Source organism: Ailuropoda melanoleuca, chromosome 16 (genome assembly GCF_002007445.2).
Source record: "Ailuropoda melanoleuca isolate Jingjing chromosome 16, ASM200744v2, whole genome shotgun sequence".
NCBI lineage: Eukaryota > Metazoa > Chordata > Mammalia > Carnivora > Ursidae > Ailuropoda > Ailuropoda melanoleuca.
Genome location: NC_048233.1, coordinates 50,310,995 through 50,330,672, shown reverse-complemented (window position 1 = coordinate 50,330,672; position 19,678 = coordinate 50,310,995). Strand labels below are relative to the sequence as shown.

Below are 19,678 nucleotides of genomic sequence, written 5' to 3'. Positions count from 1 at the left end.
AATATCAGTGAAGTCTTAGAGTCAATGAGATGGCCTATCTTGGGTTTTAAATCTACCATCTTCTTTCAGATTTTCTATTTATTCTGCCTCTTTAATATTTAGTTCCTCTCCTTTTTTGACTTTTTGGTCTGTTTGTTTTTTTATTAGTGGAGGACTTAAAAAAAAACTTTTCTTCCTATAATAGTTTCTAATCTTTTAGTATTTATTCCAGAAGTAATTAGGAAAACTAACTTACTGAGGACTAAAGTTAATTAAAACATATCTTTAAAAAAAATTTTTTTTAAATCCAGTATAATTAACATACCATGTTATATTAGTTTCAAGAATACAATACAGTGATTCAGCAATTCTATGTATTACTCAGTGCTCATCATGGTAACTGTACTTTCAATCCTCTTTACCTATTTCACTCATCTCCCTACCTACCTCCCCTCTAGTAACCACCAGTCTGTTTTTTTGGGTTTTTTTTCTGTTAAAATGTTTACTTCTTTATAAGGCTCAAGAATATTAACTGTTATAACAAAACAAAAGGAGGGGAAAATTAGCACATTAGGTAGAAAAGTAATGAGACAAAAATTTCTTTAAATACCAAGACAGAGTCAAATGTGTCAGGTATATGTTTACAGATTTTCATAAATCCGATGATATGCTAACATCCATACAAAATAAGGAGAGACAAGTATAAGGAGAGGCAATGGGAAGATGGGGAAACTAACCTATTTTTCTTCCAATATCTGGTGAGTAAGAATGGCCTCCTTTCCTTTACCACCTTTCTTCCTTAAGAAGAAAAGAGATCCAAAGAAGATCCTGGGTGGAACTGTGCTGAAACAGTAGAGTGATCCAACCAAGAGAGGCAGATAATTTATGCTCTAAAGTCAAATAATCCGAAATTCTAAATCAGCTGGCGATCTCAAGACTACACTGAAAGCATTGCGCCCAAAGGCATCAGAGCCTTGAGCAAAAATACAAAGCAAGCAGAGTTCTGAAACTTTTTATACCATTCAGTAGATACAAAATAGTTTCCCTAAATTTCTAAGTCCTAAAAGGAAACTTATCTCTCTTCTCCTGTCTCCAACAAACCAAAATTCCCATTCACACACAGAGGTGGATTTTTTAACTATTGATTCATACCAGTAGCTACTCAAATTAAACTTACTTGGGGGGGGGTTGTGTGTGAGTGTGTGTGTCTGTGTGCATGTGTGCGTGTGCACTGGTGCATGCATATTAGGTAGTTTCCTGTTTTGATTGTAGGGAGAGATATGCTGGAAATGGTTAAAAAGAATGGTCATGCATAAGAAGGGTGAAGAGCACAGAAAACTGAGAGTAGCTTGTTTCTTCTTTTCTTGTTTCTCTATTCCTCCTTCATCTACCTTTTTCTCCCTCTTTCAACTCTCTTTTATTCTTCTTTGTTTTAAATTGAAGTGTATTTTCTTTAATCTATTGTACATATTTATTAATTTAACAACTATTAAGTATCCTTTATGTACCAGGTATGTTGGATACAAAGGTAAGAACAAGAAAGACATGGTCCCTACACTTGTAGGCCTTCCAATCTACTGTAGAAGATAGCCTATCAAATACACAATTGCAATTTGATACTACTCAAAGCAATCTACACATTTAATTCAATCCTCATCAAAATACCACTAACATTTTTCACAGAGCTAGAACAAACAATCTTAAAATTTGTATGGAACCACAAAAGATCCCGAATAGCCAATGCAATTTTGAAAAAGAAAAACAAAACTGGAGGCATCAAGATTTCAGATGTCAAGGTGTATTACAAAACTGTTATCATCAAGAGAGTACGGTACTGGCACAAAAACAGACACATAGATCAATGGAATAGAGAACCCAGAAATGGACCCACAACTGTATGGTCAACTAATCTTCAACAAAGTAGGAAAGACTACCCAATGGAAAAAAGACAGTCTCTTTAACAAACAGTGTTGGGAAAACTGGGCAGCAGCATGCAGAAGAATCAAACTAGACCCTTTCTTACACCATACACAAAAATAAATTCAAAATGAATAAAAGACCTAAATGTGAGACAGGAAACATCAAAATCCTAGAGGAGAACACAGGCAGAAATCTCTTTGATCTCAGCCATGGTAACTTCTTACAAGACACATCAACACAGGCAAGGGAAACAAAAGCAAAAATGAACTACTGGGACTTCATCAAGATAAAAAGCAAAGGAAAAAAATGGAAAAAAGCACATCAAAGGAAACAATCAACAAAACTAAAAGGCATCCTATGAAATGGGAGAAGATATTTGCAAATGACATATCTGATAAAGGTTTAGTATCCAAAATCTACAAAGAACTTATCAAACTCAACACCCAAGAAACAAATAACCCAGTTAAGAAATGGGCAGAAGACATGAATAGACACTTTTCTAAAAAGGACATCCAGATGGCTAACAGATACATGAAAAGATGCTCAACATCATTCAGCATCAGGGAAATACAAATCAGTACCATCTCATTGTCAGGATGGCTAAAATTAACAACACAAGAAACAACAGGTGTGGGTGAGGACACAGAGAAAAGGGAACCTTTGGATTGAAGACCTACATGTGAGACCTGAAACCATAAAATTTCTAGGAGAAAACAAAAGCAGTAATCTCTTTGACATCAGTTATAGAAACATCGTTCTACATATGTCTCCTCTGGCAAAGGAAACAAAAGCAAAAGTAAACTATTGGGACTATACCAACATAAAAAGCTCTCATAAAAAGTAAACTATTGGGACTATACCAACATAAAAAGCTTTGTTGAAGGAAACCATCAACAAAATAAAAGGACAATCTACCGATTGGGAGAAGATATTTGCAAATGACATATTCAATAAGGAGTTAATATCCAAAACATATAAAAACTTACACAACTCAACACCAACATAATAATAATAATAATCCAATTAATAAATGGGCAGAGGACCTCAACAGATATTTTTCCAAAGAAAACACAGAAATGGCCAACAGACACATGAAAAGATGCTCAACATCACTGATCATCAGGGAAATGCAAATCAAAACAATGAGATATCACCTCACATCTGTCAGAATGGCTAAAACAAAAAGCACAAGAAATAACAAGTGTTGGCGAGGATGTGTAGAAAAAGGCACCCGCATGCACTGTTGGTGGGAATGCAAGCTGGTGCAGGCACTGTGGAAAACAGTATGGTGGTTCCTCAAAAAAATTAAAAATAGAATTACCATATTATCCTGTAATTCCCCTGCTGGGTATTTACCCAAAGAATATGAAAACACTAATTCAAAAAGATATATGCACCCTTATGTATACTGCAGTATTATTTATAACAGCTAAGGTATGGAAGCCACCCAACTGTCCATCCATTGGTGAATGGATAAAGACATGAGATATATACACACCATGGGATATACACACCATGAAATATTACTCAGCCATAAAGAGAATGAAATCTTGCCATTTGCAACAACATGGATAGACCTAGAGGGTATAATGCTAAGTGAAATAAGTCAGTCAGAGAAAGACAAATACCATACGATTTCACACATGTGTGCAATTTAAGAAACAAAGCAAACAAACAAAGAAAAAAGAGACAAACAAAAAAAGACCCTTCGCTATAGAGAATCAACAGTTAGTTGCCAGAGGGAAGTGGGGGGGAGGATAGATAAAATAGGTGAAGCGGATTAAGAGTACACTTACATTGATGAACACTGATGAACACTGACTAATACACAGAATTGCTGAATCATAATATCATACATCTGAAACTAATATAACACTGTATATTAATTGTACTTAAGTTAAAAACATAAAAAATGTAAAAAGGAAAAAATAGTTTTTATACATGTAAGTCCCTTGATTATCTTATGTGGGGTCAGAGGTTCTAGAGCAGAAAAAAAAGGGAAATTGAAGCACTAGTCAAAGAATTACTGAACTTTGTGCCCAAGTAGTACAAGGAAAAATTCCAAACCTTGCAAAAACACAAATATACTTTGTAGAAATAAAATCCTACATTGTTCCTTATTTTGGTTGTAATATGACTAAAAGATTGATAGATTCAATCAATCTTTAGATTCTTCTCCCCCCAGTTTCCATCTCTTCCTTGAAACTCAAGTTCAGTTCACTTTCTTTACAGATACAGTGGCAACTGAACCATTTGACATGACAAGTATAAGGTATATTTATGTAATATTTACAAGGTAAATTCTGGAAGGGAATAAAATAGTGATATATCTAAGTAAATTAAGGAAGGGCTAGTAGTTGAGCGGAAATTTCAAGACAGGTAACAAGTGGTTAAAAAAAAAATCAGACACATAAGGAAGACAAAAGTGTGCCTTATGTGACAATATTGAACTTAAATGTACCTTAAGATAGATTATACTTTCAACATAAATTTACTTCCTGATGATACCATTAGGATAACTTATCTCTGTCTTTTTAGTACCTTGTATAAGGCAAACGGCTCAATAAATGTTAGCTCTTTTGAACACATCCATAAATTGTACAAGAAACATCTATTGAGCATTTGAGTAATTTTAAAAACTAACCAGACTTCTAAATGAATTAGAAAAAGAAAAGCAAAGCCCACAGTTAGTTGAAGGAAGGAAATAATAAAGATCTGAGCAGAAATAAATGAAATAGACAACAAAAAGGGGTGGGGGGAGAGATCAACAAAACCAAGAACTAGTTCTTTGATACAATTAACAAATTGATAGCCAGACTCATCAAGAAAAAAAGAGGGAGGACTCAAATAAATGAGATCAAAAATGAAGGAAGAGAGGTAACAAGCAACACAACAGAAATATAAAAGATTATGAGGCTAGATGAAAAATTATATGCCAACAAACTGGACAACCTAGAAGAAATGGATAAAGTCCTAGAAACCACACAATCTTCCAAGACTGAATGAGGAAGAAATAAAAAATCTGACAGACCAGGGTGCCTGGATGGCTCAGTCAGTTAAGCATCCAACTCTTTTTTTTTTTTTTTTAAAGATTTTATTTATTTTATTCGACAGAGATAGAGACAGCCAGCGAGAGAGGGAACACAAGCAGGGGGAGTGGGAGAGGAAGAAGCAGGCTCATAGCAGAGGAGCCTGATGTGGGGCTCGATCCCACAACGCCGGGATCACGCCCTGAGCCGAAGGCAGACGCTTAACCGCTGTGCCACCCAGGCGCCCCTAAGCATCCAACTCTTGATTTTGGCTCAGGTCATGAGCTCAGGGGCCTGGGATCAAGCACCACATTGGGCTCCATGCTCAGCAGGGGGATTCTCTCCCTTTCCCTCTGACCCTCCCCAAAACTCATGCACACTCTCTCTCAAATAAATAATAAATCTTTTTTGAAAATCTGAACAGACCAATCATTAGTAACTAGAACTAGAAGTTGAATCAAAGAACTCCAAAAAACAAAAGTCCGGGACCATATGATTTCACAGATAAATCCTACCAAACATTTAAAGAAGAGGTAATACCTTTCCTAAAAAACAGAAGTGGAAGGGGGTGCCTGGGTGGCTCATTAGTTAAGCATCCGACTCTTGATTTCAGGGTCATGATCTCAGTGTTGTGAGATCTGAGCCCCACATCGGACTCCACGCTCAGTGGGGAGTCGGCTTGAGAATCTCTCTATCCCTCTCCCTCTGCCTCTCCCCCCCACTCTTTTTCTTTCTCTCTCTCTCTCTCAAGTAAATAAATAGGGATGCCTGGGTGGCTTAGTTGGTTGAGCGTCTGCCTTCAGCTTACATCATGATCTCCAGGTCCTAGGATTGAGCCCTGTGTCGGACTTCCTGCTTAGTAGGGAGTCTGCTTCTCTTGCTCTCTCTCTCTCTTTAGTCCTCCCCACTGCTAGTTCTCTCTCTCTTTCTCTTAAAAATCTATAGAAAAAGTAAACAAATCTTAAAAAAAGAACAAATTTAAAAAATAGAAGAGAAAGGAAAACTTTGAAATTCATTCTATTAGACCAACATTACCCTGATACCAAAACCAGACAAAGACACTCCAAAAAAAAGAAAACTACAGACCAATATCCCTAAGAACATAGATGCAAAAATCCTCAACAAAATAGTAGCAAGTCAAATTCAACCATACATTAAAAGGATCATTCACCACTACCAAGTGGGGTTTATTCCAGGGATGCTAGGATGGTTTAATATCTGCAAATCAATCAACATGATATATCATATTAACAAAATGAAGGATAAAAACCATACAATCATCTCAATAGATGTAAAAAAAAAAAAGCACTTGACAAAATTCAACATCCCTTCATAAAAATTCTCAACCAAATGGGTTTAGGGGGAACATACCTCAATATAATAAAGGCCATATATAACAAACCCACAGCTAACATCATACTCAATGGTAAAAAACTGAAAGTGTTTCCTCTAAGATCAGGAACAAGACAAAGATGTCCACTCTTGCTACTTTTAGTCAACATAATAATGGAAGTCCTAGGCATAGCAATCAGACAAGAAAGAAAAGAAAAGAAAAGAAAAGAAGAAAAGAAAAGAAAAGAAAAGAAAAGAAAAGAAAAGAAAAGAAAAGAAAAGAAAAAAAGAAAGAAAGAAAGAAAGAAAGAAGGAAGGAAGGAAGGAAGGAAGGAAGGAAGGAAGAAAGAGCATCCTATTGGTAAGGAGGAAGTAAAACTGTAACTATTTGCAGATAACATGACACTATATATAGAAAACCCCAAAGACTCCACCAAAAAATTATTAGAACTAATTAATGAATTCAATAAAGCTGCAGGATACAAAATTAATATACAGGAACCTGTTGTTTCTATACACTAAGAATAAAGTAGCAGAAAGACAAATTTAAAAAAAACACCAATTACAGTTGCATTAAAAAGAATAAAATACATAGAATAAATTTAACCAAGGAGGTAAAAGAACCATATGCAGAAAACTATAAGAAGACATTGATGAAAGAAACTGAAGACAACACAAATGGAAAGATATACCATGCTTACGGATTGGAAGAATTAATATTGTTAAAATGTCCATACTACCGAAAGCAATCTATAGATTCAGTGCAATTCCTATCAAAATACCAACTGTACTTTTCACAAAACTGGAACATAATCCTTAAATTTGTATAAACCCAAAAAAGACCCTGAATAGCCAAAGCAATCTTTTTTTTTTTTTAATTTGAGAGAGAGAGAGAAAGAGCATAAGCAAGAGGAGGGGAAGAAGGAGAGGGAGAATCCCAAGCAGACTCTGCACTGAGCACAGAGCCCCATGCAGGGCTGATCCCAGGACCCTGAGATCATGGCCTGAGTCAAAATCAAGAGTTGGATGCTTAGGGGCGCCTGGGTGGCACAGCGGTTAAGCATCTGCCTTCGGCTCAGGGCGTGATCCCAGCGTTGTGGGATCAAGCCCCACGTCAGGCTCGTCTGCTGGGAGCCTGCTTCTTCCTCTCCCACTCCCCCTGCTTGTGTTCCCTCTCTTGCTGGCTGTCTCTATCTCTGTCAAATAAATAAATAAAATCTTTAAAAAAAAAAAAAAGAGTTGGATGCTTAACCAACTGAGCCACCCAGGCACTCACCAAAGCAATCTTGAGAAAGAAGAACAAAGCTGAAAGTACCATAATCCCAGATTTTTATGCTATAGTACAAAGCTATAGTAATCAAAACAGTATGGTACTGGCACAAAAATAGGCACATAGGTCAATAGAACAGAATACAGAGCCCAGGTATGCCCGGGTGGCTCAGTTGGTTAAGCATCTGCCTTCAGCTCAGGTCATGATCTCAGGGTCCTGGGATCAAGCCCCTCATTGGGCTCACTTCTCCTCAGGGAGTCTGCTTCTCCCTCTCCTTCTGCCCCTTCCCCCGCTCATTTGCTCTCTCTCTCTCTCAAACAAATAAAATCTTTAAAGAAAAGAAAAAAAAGAATACAGAATCCAGAAATAAATCTATGCTTATATAGTCAATTAATCTACAACAGAGGTACCTGGGTGGCTCAGTCAGTTAAGCATCTCACTCTTGATTTGGCTCAGGTCATGATATCAGGGTTGTAAGATCAATCCCTGCATGAAGTACCATGTTGGGTCCCCTGCTTAGTGGGGAGTCTGCTTGAGATATCTCTCTTTCTCTGTCTCCCTCTCCCTCTTCTCCTCCCCTCTTGTATGCATGTGTTCTCGCTCTCTCTCTTAAATATATTTTTAAAAAGATTCTCTCTCTCCCCCTCTCTCTGCCCCTGCCTCCTACTTGCACACTCTCTCTTTCCCTTTAAAAAAAAAAATTAATCTGTGACAAAGGAGACAAGAACATACAATGGGGGGAAAGATAGTCTTCAATAAATGGCTTTGGCAAAACTAGGCAGCTACATGCAAATGAATGAAACTAGACCACTTTTTTATACCATACATAAAAATAAACTCAAAATGGATTCAAGACCTATATGTGAGACCTAAAACCATAAAAATTCCTAGAAAAAAAAAACAGGCACTCTTCTCTTTGACATCAGTCTTAGCAATATTTTTCTAGATATGTCTCCTTTTGCAAGGGAAACAAAAGCAAAAATAAACTATTTGGACTACATAAAATTAAAAGCTTTTGCACAGTAAAGGAATCCATCAACAAAATAAAAAGGCAATCTACTGAATGGGAGAAGATATTTGCAAATGATACATCCAATAAGGAGTTAATATCTGAAATATATAAAGAACTCATATAACTTGATAGCAGAAAAAACCAAATCCAATTTAAAAAAGGGCACAGGACCTAAAGACATTTTCCCAAAGAAGACAGACAGATGGCCAACAGACTCCTAAAAAGATGCTCAACCTCACCCACTATCAGGCAAATACAAATCAAAACCACATTGAGATATCACCTCACACCAATCAGAATAGCTAGTATCAATAAGATAAGAAATAACAAGTGTTGACCAAAATGTAGAAAAAAGGGATCCCTGTGCACTGTTGGTGGGAATGTAAATTGATACAATCACTAGGAAAACAGCATGAAGGTCTCTCAAAAAATTAAAAATGAAATACCATAATCCCATTGCTGGGTATTTATTCAAAGAAAATGAAAACATTAATTTGAAAAGATACATGCACCCATATGTTTACTGCAGCATTATTTACAACAGTGAAGAGATGGAAGCAACCTCAGTGTCCATTGATAGATGAGCAGATAAAGAAAATGTGGTACGTATCCTGGAATGTTACTCGGCCATAAAAAAGAACAAAATCTTGTCGTTTGTGACAATACGGATATACCTAGAGGGTGTTACGCTAAGTGAAATAAATCAGATGAAAGTCATATTCCATATGATTTCACTTCTATGTGGAATCTAAAAACAAAACGAATGAACAAACAAAAACGGATTCATAAATCCAGAGAACTGGTGGTTGCGAAACGGAAGGGAAGTAGAAGGATGGGTAAGATAGGTGAATGGAATTAAGTGATACAAACTTCTGGTTATAAAATAAATAATCATGGGGATGAAAAGCGCGGGACAGGAAATATAGTCAATAATAGTGTAGTAACTTTGTATGGTAATAGATGGTAAGTACACTTACTGGAGTGAGCACTGGGTAATGTATAGAACTGATGAATCGCTATGTTGTATACCTGCAACTAATAACATTGTCAGTTATATCTTAATAATAAAAATAACAGTAACAAACAGAACAAATACTCAGTAAGACAGGATAGCTTCTATAATGAATCACAGGATAGAAGTAAAAAAAGAAACACAATTTATTAAAGTTATTTCATTCTGAAGACAATGATCAGACAAAGCTCTTCTGTGGTAATTACTGAAGCTTCTAAGAGTGGTCATCATTGCTTACAGATCTCAGAGATGAAAGAGAAAACAAAGACCCATAGTATGGCAGAGAGTCCTATTTGCCTGCCAATATCCAAATCTTCCCTTCCTTCTCAGTCACAAAAGCCCAATTTTATTCAGGGTGGCTATGCATCCAGCTACATTTCCCTGCTTCCCTGGTAACTTGAGCTTTGGTTTGGGAAGCCTCCTTAAAGGAAGAGGATCCATCTTTGCCTTTGCCTTTGCCTTGCCTCCTGGAACTTGGCTGTGATGATTAGAATTCTGGCAGCTATCTTGGACTCCAAGGACCAGGGCCACGCCTTAGGGATGGCAGATCAAAGAACTGGGAAAAGCTTAGGTCCCTGATAACTTTATGAAGCTACTACACCTATCCTAGACAACATACTTCAAGAATTATTTTACATGAGGGGTGCCTGGCTGGCTCGGGCAGTTAAGCATCTGCCTTCAGCTGGGGTCATGATCCTAGAGTCCCAGGATCGAGCCCGCCATGGAGCCATGCATTGGGCTCCCTTTCAGTAGGGAGTCTGCTTCTCTCTCTGCCCCTCACCCTCTCTCTCTCACACTCTTAAATAAATAAATATAATCCTTTAAAAAAAAGGAATTATTTTACATGAGAAAATAAATATTGTGTGTTCAAGCCACCGTTAAATCTGTTCTATTTTTTGCTTTCTTAACTGATCACTTACCTTCAGATAGGTAAAGAATTTTTATCTTCTTTTTACAGATTGTGTAACTGAGATCCGGAGAGGTAAGATGACTTGCACAATATCAAATTAATGAAGAGGTGGGTCTTGGCTCCTAGGTCAATGCTTTTTCACTAAAAACTGACTCAACAAGTTCTAAGTGTAAAAAAAAAAAAAGAAGAAGAAGAAATAAAAACAGATTAAATACAAACATAAATTTAGCCTTATTACAGTAGTAGTGGCAGATGATAGTACATATATTTGTCACATCCTATAAATAGAAAAAGTACCAAATTTTTATGATGTGGAAGGAGACTAAATTATATCAAAATCCAGCAGAGGGGGAGAGAGAAATATTAAATAAACAGAATCAAAGGCCACAATAAACAAAGATATTGGTTTATTATGCCAAGGCTTTACCGTATCACTCCCCTTGTAAATAAGAATTCAGACTACAAGCTTATTTTCCTCAGCAATGAGATTTCAAGATATAGGGTAAGTTTTCTCATTAAATCCTTAACTGAAATTTTTCTTAAAATCCTTAACTAGAATCTTTCTTTACTCTTACCACCACTTTAAAAAATTAACCTTGGCCCCAGTCTCAGTCACAGAGATCAGTAGTAAAGCAGAAGAGCTCAAATTTTCTTTTTTAAAACCCCACTACCTGTCAAATACAAGGCAGTTGGCTCATGTGCAAACTCACTGGTGAACAAAAGGAATTATTTCTAAGCAGTCTATATATTTCTTTCTTTTTATGGTATATTAACATAAAATCATCTAAGCAGGGGAGTGATCATACACATGGTATATGAAGAAAAGGCATATGACTTTTATTAACACAGGATGGTCAAAAATAAACAAACAACAGATTGAATCCTTATCACTCCCATTTACTGGCAAGCTATTTGCCTCTCTGATTCTCAATTTTCCTACCCATAAACTGAGCTCATACTTCTTCATAAGGTTTTGATTGGCTGAAAATAAGAATGAACACACGGCAATTAGCACAATGCATGGCAATAGTAAATGCTCAGTAAATATTGATGCCCTTTGTGTCTTGAAAATGAAACAGCTATATAAAGTAATAAAAATCTGTTCTGCAAACACGCAAAGTTATAGAACCTAAAAAGCAATATACCAGTTTGACATACCACATTTAAATGTCATTTTTGGAAAGGCTGCATTAGAACTCTCCTCTGAGCACTGCCACAGCCAAAGTCCTGATGCAGCTGTAGGACGATGAAAAGAATACATCCAACAAAAAGAGGAATACGATCTCTTCCTCCCTGGGATTAAAGCAAGAGTCCCAGGTTTCTTTCTCCAAGGCACTGCCCTTGGCTGGAAAACATTGGTTGCTCCTTCTCGCTGTCAATGTCATAATTCTAACAGTGAAAAGGAGCAGGGTGGAGAAAAATAAATGGTTTCTGAGTTTCTCAATGGCAGCAGTGATGAGGGAGACCAGTACCCTGGTACTCAACTCCATTTTTCCCTTTAAAAATGAGAGTCCACAGGAAAGCGAGATTCAAAAGAAAGTATCAGATGTATAACCAGCCAACCTTCCATGAATCAAGATATTAGTATAGATACTGGGGGGCCTGGCTGGCTCAGTCAGTGGAGCATGCTACTCTTTATCTCGGGGTTGTGAGTTCCAACCCCACCTAGGGAATAGAGTTTACTTAATTAAAAAAAAAATTTTTTTTTTTTTAATGAGAGTCCACAGGAAAGTGAGATTCAAAATAAACCATTAAATGTATGACCAGCTGAGCTGGACTCCATCCCTTCCATGTATCAAGACATTAGTATAGATATTAATGTGTTTAATGCTCATATCTGTAGAAAATGACCATATTGCCTTTTTTTCAATCTTAATTGGTTAGAATATCCTTGATAATAGGCTTAATGAAACCAGAAACTGTTTCTCATCTGTACCACTCAATAAAAAAATTTATCAAAATTACAATGTCTCCATTATTCATATATACTGTACTCTGGATAACTACAATACGATATGCCAAAAAGCTCTGCCAAATTAAAAAAAAATTAAAAATTTTAAAAAGCTCTGCCAAAAAAAAAAAAAAAAGCATGCAACTGTTATCTCAATTTCCATTAGGTTTCTTTAAAATTTTTAAAACAGAATTCTGGGACCAGAAATGATCTCAGAGGTGCTTTGGTTCAGACCCAACTTTTATAAAAGTTTACAAAGCATAAGGAAGCTAACTGACCTAGCCAAAACTATTTGACAGAGCCAGGATTGGAATCTGGCCATCAAATTCTAATCAAGAATAATTTCCACCATTTCATGTTTTTTTTTTTTAAGCTTTGGATTGAAAATCAATACATGATTGAGATTTTTTCCTTAAATAAATTATTTGAAATTGTTAGGAGCCTGTTGTTAAGGCCTATGAACTAATTGCACATATCCGACATAAAAATAACAAATTTCCCCCTTCTAGACCTTCAGATATTCAGAAAAAGTTAATCATCTATCATACCAAATACAGTCAACTCAATTACTCACAATACTTAAAAGATTATCCATTTCAAGGATTACTTTCAATACATTTTAAAAACACTTGATTCCTCAGGCTACGCAATACTTAAAAGGGTATTGTCCTCTGTCATCAATAGGGCCCTTAGAAAGTGGAAAGCAACTTAAACATTATTCTAAATAACAAAATTAATTGGATATATCTATAGAGATATACAACATGTCCCCAAAGAAAAAGACACCAGTATTGATCATGCTACTAATAGTCCATTTTAGCAACCGTGATCAATAACTAGTGTTTTGAAAAGTACCCTCATTGTTTTCTTTGTGCATTTCGTTTTAACTGGTATTTACAGGGCACAGACCAACTTGGCAAAAGTTGAACAGTAAGTACCAATCCGCAGATTAAGGTGAACACAACCAGGACTTTGGCCATGGCAACACGGGTATATTAAGACTGCTGCAAGAGAACAACACGAGTAACCACAAGGAGGCGGAAATGAATTTTTCACTAGAAAGTTAGAGCAGATCATGGAGAGTTTAGAGAACAAGGTGAGAAACAGGAGTTTCCACGTTCACCCCAATCACAAGAGTAATAGTATTTGAGATTTCTCATTCTAAATTTCCATTTTTAAAAAAATTTTGGGCCCTATTAACTGACGAACATTTGTTGAGACATTTGTTTGGCATTTGTTGAACTTGCTGATCAAGTTTTATGAAAAAAGAACTCACTTTCAGCTTCAATCAAGATGAATCCTGAGGTAATTTCTATGAGGGACAAGATGCAAGAATCTGGGTATTGCCTGACTATTCAACAGAATTCACCAGGGAAGGCCCTAAGGAACAAAAACTTAAATAAATCATAAAAGAAGCTATAGGTTATAGGATCCAAATCTATTATACCTCTAGTCATACTACTTTTAACAAATTCTTTAAAGCAAATTTCTCCTCGATTCTTTCAATTCTTACAGGGGAAGTCCAGAATCTCCTTCAAACAAAACTATCAGAAATATTTGCATATTAGATCCAAATCTATTAACCATATACTACTTTAAAAAAATTCTTTAAAGCAACGGTCTCCGCATTTTTTTCCCGATTCTTTAGAGAAAGTCCAGAAGCTCCTTCAGACAGAATTGACTCCAGAAATATTTGCATTTACCCCCCCTCTTCTCCCTTTTTTAGCCAAGATAATAGTAGGTGGTTTGATGTTCATATTCACCCATGGATTTAATAGCCTTAATAAAAGGCTTAGATGGGAGCACTTCCTTATTCAATTGTGTAAGTATACATTATCCAATTTAGGAGTTTAGTGGACACTGAGGATCTCAAGAGGTTCTGTCTCCCAGAAATCAGAATAATGGTTCAAGGGTCATGTTCACATTTTCTCCCTCCTTCTTTCTTTCTCTCCTTCTCTCTCTGTTTCTGTCTGTCTCGATATTATACAATATCGGGATATTGCGGGCCGCCTGGGTGGCTCAGTCCTTTAAGCGACTGTCTTTTGTTCAGGTCATGATCCCAGGGTCGGGGGATGGAGCCCCATGTCCGGCTCTCTGCTCAGCGGGGAGCCTGCTTCTCCCTCTCCCTCTGCCTCTGCCTGCCGCTCCCTCTGCTTGTGCTCACTCTCTCTGACAAATACATAAAATCTTTAAAAAATGTATCTGGATATTGTAAAATGATTGCCTAGCAAGACCATTTGCCAGCACCGACCACAAAAATAACTACATTTATTCGCTGAGTTACCATTTAGGAAGTGCAACAAGGAAGTGGCAGTACTATTTCAGAAACAGAAAGAGCTCATCTCACAGCAGTGACTTCTCACTTAAGGGAAAACAATAACCACAGCTGACACGAACTTTCTTCAAGTGTCAGGGGTTGCGGGGTTAACAGACAGGCAGAAGAGCTGGATTCGCCGGCCTAGTTTCGCTTGACCGCGCCGGGAGTGATGTGCATTAGCAGGGCACTGGTGGGTACACCCCCCTTCTCAGTGGGCACCTCCCTCGCCCATCGAACTGCCAAGGCGAGGCTGGACCCTGTGGGGGTCTCGGTCCTGCACTCACCCACGCCTGCTCCCCGCCAAGAGCCTATCGCCTTCATCTACCCCAAAGAAAGCTTGGGTGCACTGCTGCGCGTGGAGTGGAAACAGGGACCCCACGCCTCAGGCTGCAACTGGAAGCGCCCCTCCACTGGCGCCCGCCGACTGTGCGGTTCCCCCCGCCATTCTCACTGCAGGGTAGGGCAGGCGAAGCCCTGAGCCCTATCTCCGGACCCGCTCCAGCCTCCCGCCGCGATGATCCGCACCCACCTCGGGCCCCCGGCCTTACCAAGCCGGGTCTCGGCGCTCGAGACTCCCTCCGCCTGCTGAACGCACGCAGGACTTAAACCTGTCTCTCCAGCCCCCCGCCCGCGGTTTTGCTCTGTACCTCTGCTGACCGCGCGCTCCCGCCTCTTCGCTGCCTTGGCGACAGTCCCCGCCCCCCCGACAGCCTCTGATTGGTCCGACTAGGATGGCGGAAGTTGCGGATTGGCGGGGTCGGAGACGAGGCCGCGCCCGGGGGCTGAGAGGCGGGCAGCGTGGACCAGGAACGCGAAGGAGCCTGGGGGAGCCTAAGCCAAGAGGGACGTGGCGCTCTGCGACGCGGGCGGGCAAGCCGCGCCCCTTCCTTCTTCAGCTCTCATGGAGAAACCTGCGAAGCAGGATTTGGGCGGGTGAAGTGCTGTCCCGGGATCGGGACAAAGCCCCAGGGATCGCCTCCCCCTTGGCCGCTGGCCTGCGCCGGCAGCGCTCAGACGGGTCAGAGATAGGCTATCAGGCCCATTTTCGCCTATAGGCCTCGCTCGGGGTGACATCCCCCCCGCCCCGCAGTCTCCTCCACCGCGGGAATCTTTCTCGTAACCGCATCCTCACCAACCCCGGTTATGCAGGCCCTCGGCCATTGAGCTTGATTGCTTCTTAACTACTCCTACTGTCACACCGTTCGGCGCACAGACCTCTTTTCTCTATAGCCTCCCGTCGGAGAACTGAGGCATTACGGCACTCCCCCTCACTTTAAAGGTGGGAAAACTGAGGCTCAAAGATATACGTGGTTTGAGGGTTAGAGAAGCTTTCGGAGCCTCGAGGCTGATTTCAAAGCATGTGTGCCAAATAATTGTGCCGCTCTGAGCCTTAGTCTTCTAGCTTGTAAAAAATGGTACCTACTTCAGAGTTGTTAGTGAAGATTAAATGAGTAGAACATTGCAGAAAACCGGTACAGAACCTGCTGCGTGTATGTTAATCCTGCTTGATTCTTTTTACCAGGAAATAAAGGCGGGTAGTAACTAACTGCACCAGTTTGGAGCCAGACTGCTTATGTTGCAAAACCGGATTCAGTTTACCATACCAACTCCAAGTTACTTAAGCGCTTTGTGCCTCGGTTTCCTTGTCTGTAAAATGGGGATAATGATTGTACCCTCCTCCATACAGCATAACAGTAGAAAAGTGACTAGCACATACTAAGTGCTTAATAAATGTTAGCCATTCTTACCTTAGTGGCTGAGCTAGGACTATAATTCAAGTCTTTGGATTGCAAGACCAGCAAACTTTCCTCTTACTTCTCATCAACATGCTTAGAACAGTGCCTCAAACCTTTTAAAGGTTCAGTTAGAAACACTTGTCCGTTTTCTTTAAATTAAAATCTTAAACTATCTCCCTTATCATCATCAAAGTCTTAGGATGTTGTGATTCTGCCTCTAATGAAGGTTTAATAGCAGAGGCAAATGTAAGGAAAATAATCATGTTCTGTTCTGATGGATAGATTGAAGAACAAAAGCACTGGAGTAAGAAAGAATATTCAAAAGGTGATGGTGTAGGAGCACTGAATTTCAATTTGAAAAACAGGAAATATTGTTGTGTATTGGTTATATATCATTAGTAATCAATGTTAGTGTCAGATCAGGAGACAATACCACATCCCAACATTATGGAAAACACTAAACTGTAAATACATCTTGCACATTTTTATTACCCATTATCTACCAGAGAGCCAAACACATAGTGCCTGATCCAGGCACTAAGATTTGGGATAGACCCTTTGAAAGATCTGATAATAATGTATCAGGTTATTTATAGTGATCTAGTGGAGATTAAGAATGGAAAATAAGAAAATTGGGCTAGTCCAACAATAAGATGAAAGGAAAAGGATAATGTACACTAGCTTGGTGACTGAGATGTCAGCATTATTCTCAGCAATATTCTGGCATGAACAAAAAAGAGAGGACAAGGAAGATGGGGCAAACAAAGATTGAAGAGCAAGATCCAAGATTAGGAGAAATTGCTGAGGAAAATATTTCAGAATGTCATGTTCATATAAAGCAAGCAACATCATCTCTTATACTAATAAAGATTGTTTTGTGGTAGAGAAAAATAGAAATGTTGAGAATGAGCCCTGGAAACATGCTATGATCTGAAGGACTAATAAGGAAATGTTACTTTATTTAATAGGTAACCCAAAACTTGGGTTAACACTGATGGAAAATCTGATGGGGAGGAGGACTGGAGAACATACTATTATTGCATTTTACAAGGGAAAAAAAACAAGGTTTTGGGGTCAGAACTGGGTCCCCATCCTATCTGGATTAAAAATCCAGCTCTACCTTTATTAACTGAATTTCCTCTGGCAAGTTACTTAACCTCTCTCCATGGCATAGCTTCCCCATCTCTAACATGGAAGCAATAAAGAAGCCTGCCCCATAGTACATCCCTTCGTACTTCAGGCAGAAAAAAATGACGTCAAGGGGACTCTGGCTTCTTAATACTTCGGTTCTCCCCCTTCTCACTTCTTCTAGGATCCCACAGAACACCAACTGGCCAAATTCTTCATTGTCTTCAGAAGAGGGGAGAGGAAGGCAGGAGTATTTACTGACAAGAGACAGTAAGTAATCAGAAACAAGAACACTCAACAGTACACTCTACATGGGAGCCAAGACTTTCTCATTTTACTAAGGTCTAGATCAGAGGTCAGCAAATGATGGCTATTGGACCAAATCAACCAACTGCCTGTTTTTGCAAATAGTTTTATTGGAACACAGGCATACTCAACAGTCACACTCAATTGTTTATGAATTGTCCCTGGTTGCTGTTGTACTACAATGGCAGAGTTGAGTGCTTGTAACGGAGACTGGCCCTCAAAGCTAAAAATATTTACTACATAGGTCTTTAGAGAAAAAAAAAATTTTTTTTTTTTTGCTAACCTCTGATTTAGAAAATTCTGCCAGAAGCATCTTTTCAGCATCCCCAGTGCAAAAATTTTCACCTTCATCAAATCCTCTGACCCTTTACTTTTCAGACCTTAATGTGCATACAAATCACCTGGGGATTTTGTTAAAATGCAGATTCTGATTCAGCAGATCTACAATGAGGCCTGAGATTCTGCATTTCTAACAAGCTCTAGGGGATACCAGTTGTCTCGAGATCAACTTCATCAGTGTTTCTTCTTCTTTTTTTCTCTTTACTGAAGTATAATTGACAAATAACATTATATTAGTTTCACGTATACAACATAATGTTTCAAAATTATATTTTCAAATATATATATTGTGAAATGATCACCACAATAAGTCTAGTTGACATCCATCACCAGACATAGTTACAAATTTTTTATTATGATGAGACTTTTTAAGATTTACTCTCTTAGCAGGGCAGCTGGGTGGCTCAGTCAGTTAAGCATCTTGAGTTCCACTCAGGACCTGATCTCTAGGCCCATGTCTCTAAATTCATGGTCACCAACCTCAGACAGACCCTAACCACTGCCCAGCAATCCTCCAATATTTCTCTAGCATATTCTCTCTTGCATACCTTCGAAGGTCATTCCACACTTCTTGCTCCTTAGACCTTCCATTCTTCCTTCCCACTCATTTTCACCTAACCCTAAGTCAGCTTTGTTGAGAACCACCTTGTACAAGTTAAGGAAATCTTGTTTTGAAGCAGGGTTTCTCAACAGCAGCACCATTGACACTTTGGGTCAAATATGTTTTGTTGTCAGGCATTGTCCTCTGTATTATAGATGTTACCAGCATCCCTGATATCTACACTCTAGATGCCAAAAATACCTCCCCTCAGTTGTGTCAACGAAAAATATCTCTAGACTTTGCCAGATAGTCATTAAGAGGCAAAATCCCCCTAGTTGAGAACCATTGGTTTAAAGCAACAGAAACCAATTCTAGCTAACTTTAAGAAAAGGGGGATTTATTGAGAGGATAATTGAGTAACTCTAGACAGACTAAGCAGGGAAACAATCACAGGGGCAAGAGATTTTGGGCCTTCTTTCTAGAAGGGATAATAGATTATCTCCTTCTGCCTTTGGGTATTCCTAATTGAGTTTAAAATTTTCAGCAGAAAGAATCCAAGTTCTGGTTGGATCAGGTATTTATTCCTGTGGCATGGGAATAGAGTCTGTAATCAGGATCAAGGTAGGAAGAGGTGTTCAGGAGAAAAAAGGGATAGCCACCATACCTCCCTCATATTCTGTATCTGTATTCAGCTAAAGTGACATAAAACCTGACCACAAGGGCTTCAATGAATTGGAGTTTATTTTTCTGTGATAAAAATAAATCTGGAGGAGATAGTTGTTGGCATTGATTGGTTCAGCTGCTAAACAATATCATCATATTGCCCACCTCTTGCCTTCTCTCAGCTTTGGCTTTTCATCTTCAAGTTTATTGAAGGTTGAAAGATGGCTATCATA

General features: G+C 38.7%; 1 protein-coding gene across 8 annotated transcripts in view; it reads right to left on the bottom strand.

Moving 5' to 3' along the window:
- Positions 1 to 15,408, bottom strand: part of NUCB2 (nucleobindin 2) — a 50,186-nt gene extending 34,778 nt beyond the window's left edge. For 2 of the 8 annotated variants that reach the window (XM_011232200.3, XM_034645840.1), the window contains exons 1-3: positions 15,262 to 15,395; positions 13,692 to 13,795; positions 10,475 to 10,627 (exon numbers count right to left, since the gene is read on the bottom strand). The gene's annotated coding sequence lies outside the window, so the exon portion shown is untranslated. Of the gene's footprint in view, positions 1 to 9,519; positions 9,578 to 10,474; positions 10,628 to 13,691; positions 13,796 to 15,261 lie in introns of all 8 variants that reach the window. The other 6 variants (XM_019805854.2, XM_011232201.3, XM_034645838.1 and 3 more) reach the window with 6 other exon arrangements.
- Positions 15,409 to 19,678: the final 4,270 nt, after the last annotated feature.